Below are 8283 nucleotides of genomic sequence, written 5' to 3'. Positions count from 1 at the left end.
CTCAACGGTTATGACTTCAGTGCTCACAGAGTAGGGTGTTGGGGTGAAAGTCTGATTTATCATCCTGCGGTAAGTTCAAAGTCCTGTGACATGAACAATGCAAATTATGGATTGTGCTAATGATGCTAACTACCACTCCTGCTAATGATGGTGGCTTCAGTCACAGAAAAAGTGGAGCTGACTGTGACGGTACAGCTTGCTCCAGCACTCCTCCAGCATCATGAGCTCTGAACACACCGTTTATGCCTATCTAAGGATGAGGTTCACCTTACTGAGAGCAGATTTTATTCAGCTACTGCCCTTTGGCTGGTATTTTATAGAGACCTCTCTCCTGCCTTTTAATGCTCTCTTCTTGTAGTGCTCTTTACCTCGTACAGCTAATAAGGGAGTTCAGAGCACTGAAAGATTTCTACCTGAGTGCTGAGCATTGACTGAAGCATTCCAAAAGGTTCACAAATTGTCGCTTTGAAGGTCTTCTCTTTGGTATTCTAACAAACTGATAGGAAACTGAGACTTTTGCAACAGCCATAGGAAAGGATGTGCATAAATATTCCTGAAATTCACTGTAAGGTGACAATGACACCATTGCAAAAGTGAAAAACGAAACGTGGGTCAGCAGCTCCCATGACAGCAGTGGGCTGCAGTGATACATGGCCATGTGCTGCTTTCAGATGTGGATTGTGACACCCATTCTGTACTTGCATGTCTTATTTTTATTTTTGATCAGGATGAAAGCATCAGAGAGTCTGTGCAACAAGCATCCAACATCCCGTAGAACAAATCAAGCTGGAGAGGCCTGTCTGAATCCAAATCAAGAACAACAGCTGCATTTCTGTAGAGCTGTCCCTCTCTGGGTTCCTGTGCTACTCCTTCATATGTTTTGGAGTGAAGGGCTGTTTACATCCTCATTACAGTGTCTGGCATTAAACGTCAGGAAGCATTTTCTGGCACATCTCTCAGCAAGAACCTTGAATTCTGCCAGTGAGTTTGTGTAGCTGTCTCGAATACACATGGCATTTCCTTCCAGAGAACTGAATCGTGTCTCTGAAGACCAGTTAGAGCTGCCTCATTGTAAATGTACTCCACAGAATAGGATTCTCACTAAACAGCCAAGAATACTTAGGAGCAGGAGTTCTATTCTTTCCACATTTCAGTAACAACCACTCTCTCTGGCCCACATCACCCAAGGGAGACTGTTCTGATGATACTATTGACATACTGCTCCATGGTTTCAACATAACTGACTGTAACCTGGACCTTGGCATCACAGTGTGTTGCCACATGGGCTGTGCCAACACAAGCCTTTGTGCAGCCACATTTAGACCTCTGCTGTTGAAAAGCTCTGTTGTCACTGTATTGAGCTGCCACTGTTCTAATCTCTGTTGCAGTGAGTGAAGGAAGAGAAACAACCTGATTGAAATTCCAAACAAATACACTTTTTTTTTTTTACTTTTTTTTTTTTTCCCTGAATCACCTCTCCATCTGAGGGTCATACAGGTGTTTCTGAAGGTGGTTGTCACATCGAAGCCAATGCCTGCCAATCGAAGCCAGTGAAACTGCACTGATGGTCTGTGACATAACCACGTTGTTTGCAGGGAGATTTGTACCCCACAGATCTGAAATAAAGTGCCCTTAACTCAGGCTGGCTATTTCTCTTCACACTCAGGCACTACACGTTCTTAGATGTTGAACTGTGTTACTGATAATCTATTATAAACTTTGCACCTGCATGGCAGGGAATGAAGTAGGATTGGCCTTGTCCAAAAGTTGAGTGAAATCACATGGCCGATAGATGCACCTGTGTTTTAGTACCAGTCCCCATTCGGAGTGGTTTTGTCCATGCTTGGATCTGCAGGAGCATCTTCCAACAAAAAGCACAGTTTTGACTTTGCCTTCGAGTCCCCACAGAATTTTCACTGGACGGTTTCACAGATATTGAAAAAACAAGATATATTGAAGCAACAGACAGAACAGATAGGGCTTGCCACTGATAAATGCCCAGCAGCAACAGCATCAATGCATGTCACTAGTGCTGGCAAAACACTGTGGCTCTTCACCAACAGATAAAGCACAGCACTTACCAAGAAGACATCACTGTCCTGGAGCAGGAAGAGGAGTGCAGTTTCCCATCTCCCCTTCCGTCTCTCTCCTTCAATCTCTCTTCCTTTCTCTGCTCCTCCTTTCTCTTCTCTCCCTCTAAGATACTTTCCCTGATATCCTGAACCATGCCTGTTTCTCTCCATGATGTTGAGCATCGTTTGGGTGGAGAGTACTACAGTCATACGTGTTCAGCATGTCCAGCGGAGGGCCACGAAGATGGTGAAGGGCCTGGAGCATCTCTCCTACGAGGAAAGGCTGAGTGAACTGGGTCTGTTCAGCCTTGAGAAAAGGAGACTGAGAGGGGACCTGATCCAGGTCTATAAAAATCTAAGGTGTGGGGGGCAGAATGGCGAGGCCGGACTGTTTTCAGTGGTGAGTGGAGACAGGATGAGGGGAAACGGCTGGAAACTGCAGCATAGGAAGTTCCGCACAAATGTGCGCAAGAACTTCTTTACAGTGAGGTGACGGAGCACTGGAACAGGCTGCCCAGGGAGGTGGTGGAGTCTCCTTCTCTGGAGATGTTCCAGACCTGCCTGGATGCCTATCTGTGCGACCTGCTGTAGGGAACCTGCTTTGGCAGGGGGGTTGGACTCGATGATCTCTGGAGGTCCCTTCCAACCCTACAATTCTGTGATTCTGTGATTCTGTGATTCTTCTCATTATGATACTCAGGGGTGTTAACTTCAATATTAATTACAGGGTTAATGAAGCAGAAGGACTCACTCTGGGCACTGCAGCCTTCAAGATTCTGTCCTGAAGCGTTACCAGCTTATTCCCCAAATCTTTAGCCAAAACAGGACTATCCTCTACCACCAGACCCCCTCCTTCAGCTGCATTTGGTGCTGACATCATGGATCCCCACCCCCAAAGTTCAGACTCCAGATAAGCAGGAACTGGCAGTTTTAATCCCTCATAGGCTAGTCCCACGGAGGGCAAAACTTCATTTTCTTCCACTTCATCAACGTGATGCTGAACTTTAGTATTCCAGGATGGTCAGCATGCAAACTGGTGGAGGGATGAGCCTCCATGATCCATCCATTGCCACATCCAACACACTGCCCCTATGGAGGAAGCTGCAACACAGAAAGATGTTTCTAAAGCAGAACGTGGGCATGGAGAGACCCAGTACTCAGTTAAAACAGACTCTGAATTCACAAAGGACAAGAGAAGTCCCACCTGTGGTCTGGATCCTGGAGATAGGTAGAAGATGGAGGAGAAAGGAAATTCTCCCTGGTACTTCATATTTTATGAAGGGAACAATTCCTCTCCAGGAAATCTTGGGGGAAGAGCTGGGAGTGATTAAAGGAAGAGCCAATCATGTATACCGTCCTTGCAAAACCATTTCCCATTAGGCAGTAGAATGTCTTTCTTTCTTTCTTTCCACCTTAAATATTGCATCATTCTCAAACAGCAGCTTTGTATCTCCAAACAAAGGGAGTTCTCATGCACTAATAGCTTTCATCTCAAGCTGTACATTTTGCTGTAAGTTATTAGCCATTGTTATTTTGAAATTATTTTTACTATAGTGACCCAAACAGCACAGACAGGAAGGGACTGTAATTTTGTGTATCCTCCAAGACCAGCCCTGAATGCTGTGTAAAAGGCTCCCTGCCCATGTGCTGACTCAGAGCTGCAACACTGGGTGGCAAAATGCTGGCAGTGAAGGATGGCATGTTGCTACCAATGCCAAACCTGAATCCTGCAGTGTTGTGGCATCTCTTTTTCCTTTAGAAGACAGTTTTCTGGTTTAAAAATAATGTCATGTACCAATTTAGAAAATGAAAGTGAGCAGAAAAAAGATTCACTTCTATCACCTCCAGAGAGGGTAAAAATTCCACGTTTTCAACAGTGGCATTTCCCAGGACTTTGGGATAACTGTGCCTGCATTACATGCTAGCAGTTCTCATGTGCTGAGATGTCACCCATGTGTTCCTAAATGCCTTGTGGTCCTCAATGCCTCCTGCCCAATCAGTTGAGGGAGCAACAGAAAACAAGAAAAGAGAAGGAAAGCAGTATCGAGTGACTCATCCAGAATCTGATACAGACATGAGACTGGATTTGAGCCTCCTTTCACTGTTTGCTCAGTTTGCTGTCCTTCCAGTGCTTGCGCGATCCTATTGGAGGTAACCATGGCCCATGATCTGCTCGGAGAACTTCACATAAAGCAGTAGCTCTCACTGCCATGTTTGCAATGAAAACCAAACAAGGAATTTAATTTGACAAAGGCTACAAAGAGTAGGGGTTCTGGTAAGACTCTTTGCATTAGCTGGGAATAAACCAACACTAAAGAACAGACTGCACGGTTAAGTAGACGTGAAGTACCTTTTAGAAAGCCTTCCACATCAGTGATTTGGCATGTTGAAGGCATGTCAAAAATTAATTTTGCTTCTTTAAAATCATCTCTATGTACATAACTCTACTGCTTTTTGTGATTTTTTTTAATTTTTTTTTTTTGCCAGATATCACCAAACCTTGAAGCAGGTGACAAAAAAGCTCTACAGGAACAAGCTGTGGCTCATGAGCTAGAACTGGCAGTTTGCACTGTAGGAAACTGCAGGACAGCCAGTGTGGCTTGGTAAATGGCATTTAGATATTTATCTACTTTTAGTCTTACATGTTTACATTACACTCTGCAAGGTGTTTTTTTAGATTGGCTCTGTCATTCCCTACCTCAGAACTGTTACTCTTATTTAGGTTAATGAAGGTAGTAAATTTACTGCTTTCATGCTAAAGGCTGTACGTCCTTACGGGAGGCAGTGAGATGTTTCTGAGAAAGAACATGTTTTGCCTTTGAGGGTCTCCACCTGTGTGCTGTCTGAGGAAGTTAAGTCTCTGGACTGCACACATTTGAGTGCAACATCTTTTTTACAGGCCTGGCTACTGCTTTTGCTACAGAAAGGTGCTTAAGGTTGCATTTGTCAGACGAAATACAGAGTCCTGCCCATGGTATCAACCCTCCTAATGCCCGATGTCGCACCTGAGTCCAAGGATCAATTGCTTTTATTTACTCAGTGCAACGCTGTGCCATGTTCCACCCACAGCTTGGGGAACTTTGCCTTTTTTCCTGCAGAGCCGTTGCTGAGGACGTGAAGCACACCGAGACATCCTGTGACTTCTGTCCCTGGGCAGGTTTACCTGGAAAGCATAGTGTTCCCCAGGGAGTTCTGCAGCCCTGCTGGGGAGCAGCCTGGCATGCTCTGCTGAATTATCCCATAGGGATCTGAACAGAGGCTGCAGCTCCCTGCATGGTGCTGAGCATAATCCTTCTGCTTGTCTTGACAAACAGCTTCAGATAGAGAAGACAGCAAAGAACAGCCAGGTAGGTCAATTTTTTCTCCTGGAAGAAAAGTAGAACCTTGCAGAAGAGTCCAGGTTTCAATTATTTTTGCTTTTCTTTTCAGCTTTTTTTTTCTCCTTTCCTTTTTTTTTCCTTTCCATATTAGATCATACTGCATCTCTGAGGGTTGGCTGTGGAGAATGGCTCTTTGTGTCTATGTTTTCTTCATGTAGCACCAGCTTTATTCTATCAGCAACACCCAAAGATAGGAGTTGGGACTGCTGAAACGAGGTTTCAGTAAACCAAAGTTGGTGAGAAAACGCCCATTCATTCTGCTGGCTTAGGGTTTAAAACATGCTCAGTGCTTTCTCCACCACTGCTGCTGGCAACTGCATTTTAACGTAACAATGAAGGAATGAAACATGGGATGGTCTTGCCTCCATCAGAAAAGGTTCTGCATTGTAAATGCCTCTAGAGCTCAAAGTGGCCAGTGAACCATTTAGTGAGTGCTGATTTCTGGCCTGGTATATTAAGTGATAAATGAAACTGCGCAGGGACGTGGTGAGGTGACCATCCCTAGGGATGTCCAAGAGCTGTGCAGATGTGGCACTGAGGGATGTGGTCAGTGGGCATGGTGGGGGTGGGCGGGGGTTGGGCTGGATGATCTGAATGGCCTTTTCCAGCCCTAATGATTCTATCGTTCTGTGGTCTCACTGCCTTTGAAACCGAAAGGCTTGAGACTAGGAGGCCAACTTACGAGCAGCCAAAGACTTATGAATGTGAATTATGAATGTAGATGAAACACATCCTAAGTATCTTCTGAATTACAGATAAAAATGACCACTTCTCCCCCGGAATCCTTGCTGCTCTGATACAGACTGTCTTAAATCCTTCCCTGGCATCTGACAATAATTCGACCCTTAACACAGCAGTATGACTATACAGCCCTATACTGAAGAATGATTTTCACAACACAGCATTGCTATTCTCTCTGATCATGGAGACATGACAGTTTAGATATTGCTGACACCAGCGAAAGTCCCACAGAAACCAGCATGAATTTCTTACAAGGAAAAGGGCAGTTTTTATGCTGAAGTTAACTTGCTGCACTGACCTTAACCCATATTTCTGCAAATGATTTATGCAAAAGTATTTCAGAACTAACATTTAAAGGAAAGGTTAAGGCCATACGATCAGTGATAGAGGCACTTTCTGCATTACTCAGCTGCAAACAACCAGAGCAAAATAACCTGAAATTCACATTACATGAGGAACTGTTTGCTTCCTTTGAAGTGAATGCCTTCATTTTCTCAGCAGTAAAAACTCCCTGTGGATCCCTGTTTAGTGAAATGTATGACTTACTGCACTTTAGCTTTGGCTCTAGTCATTGTCATATTCATGGCCAACACAGATCTCAGCAGAACTGAAAGCCGCTATTCCAGCTGGGAATGGTTAATCACTGTCAGATAGACAGGTTCCCAGAACTAAGCAGTTGTTTGTCTGCTTTGGAAAGGCAGTCACAGCTTCCATGTCACACTGTGTCACACCTTCCATGCCCAGCGCTTAGCACACAGAGTTGTCCAACCTCTTACAACTGTATGTCCAGCCTAAGTCCCGTTAGGATGCATGTGCTCAGCACTGATTCCAGGAGGAGGATTTGATTCTTGTATATGTGTAGGTGATACAATGACAATGGTAAAAACTCACGAGTGCCCTCGTTATGAGGCTGGAAAGCTCAAAGAGGTGAGTTCTGCTCTACTGTCCACAGCAACTGGATGCATTTAAATACAAATATGCTTTAAAAACTGGTTTTCCCACTTCAAAAGTTGAATTATGTAGTATACCAGTGTTTCCAAATCTGTACCCAAGGAGGAATGCTGAAAGGAGGAAAAGAAAGTAGATCACAGTTCTTGGTTTTCCCCACATGACGAACAACAGTATGAGATGTTTGGGCTGAGGCTGTACAGTACTGTGTTGAATCCAAGGTCAGTGTCGGGCACATGCCCCATGGACAAGGGCAATAACTCCACCTATGTGCATTCCTTGGCTATATTTTTCTCTCCCTGACTCAGTCCAGGGGCCTGTGCAGCTCCTAGCCCATCTCTATTGGTTGTTAAGTGTGTTAAGCTTTCATCCATTGCTTCCTTTCTGTTCCACTATTTGGAATCCTGAGTTTATTGCCCTTGTAGTTACTGTGGGTTGTAGTTTTAGAGGCCACCTGAGATTACCCACTGGTTTAACATTAAGCAGACCTTCCCTTTTCCCAGCTCTTTGGCAAGACTGGTGTACAGCTTATACTGCTGTTATCAGGTCTGTTGCCAAGCCCTTACCCACCTGCCATTTCACTTTTCAGACAGATAAGGTTTGTTTTACTTTTCCATCTTAAATCTGTACCGTTGGCTTTACAACACTATGAAAAATATGAATACAGGTGTGAGAGAACATTGATTTTGCTTAACTTACAGTTGGTTGCAGCACATCACTGTGTTTCACTGTGACCAGGATCTCTCCTCTTGCTTTTCTCTTCCAGACCCCTCTGTCCTTGGTGCATGTCCTTGTGGACTCAAAGGTCTGTGACTCAGGTTTCCCTCCCCAACCCCTCCTTTTTTTTTCCCCCAAGAGCTCTAGCTTTGCACCAGGTTAGGGTGTAAGGCACGTTCCTTATGAACAAGACACAGACTCGTAAGCACTTCCAACACACTGGCTTCTTGAGCTTTTCAGTACAATTTACATATCTCTCTAGGGCTGTTTCACTTCATTGTATTAGGACCCCAAGTTCACATATGAAGCATTTTGCTACCTTGTGTTCAGAGCTCTCTTTGGTTCAACCTCAAGTTGAAAGTTGGACTTATTAGGTTTCTTCCTCTCCTCTCCTCTCCTCTCCTCTCCTCTCCTCGCCACACGTC

At 44.6% G+C, this 8283-nt stretch overlaps 1 protein-coding gene across 2 annotated transcripts in view; it reads left to right on the top strand.

Annotated features, from left to right (window-relative positions):
- Positions 1 to 5171: 5171 nt before the first annotated feature.
- The window catches only part of ATP8B2 (ATPase phospholipid transporting 8B2), a 73126-nt gene continuing 70014 nt past the window's right edge, over positions 5172 to 8283 (top strand). For both annotated transcript variants that reach the window (XM_042838393.1, XM_042838392.1), the window contains exon 1: positions 5172 to 5419. The gene's annotated coding sequence lies outside the window, so the exon portion shown is untranslated. The remainder of the gene's footprint in view (positions 5420 to 8283) is intronic.

This window comes from Centrocercus urophasianus, unplaced genomic scaffold (genome assembly GCF_019232065.1).
Source record: "Centrocercus urophasianus isolate 14NV4802_14NV808 unplaced genomic scaffold, USGS_Curo_1.0 seq_8, whole genome shotgun sequence".
Lineage (NCBI taxonomy): Eukaryota > Metazoa > Chordata > Aves > Galliformes > Phasianidae > Centrocercus > Centrocercus urophasianus.
This window is presented reverse-complemented; position numbering and strand designations above follow the sequence as displayed.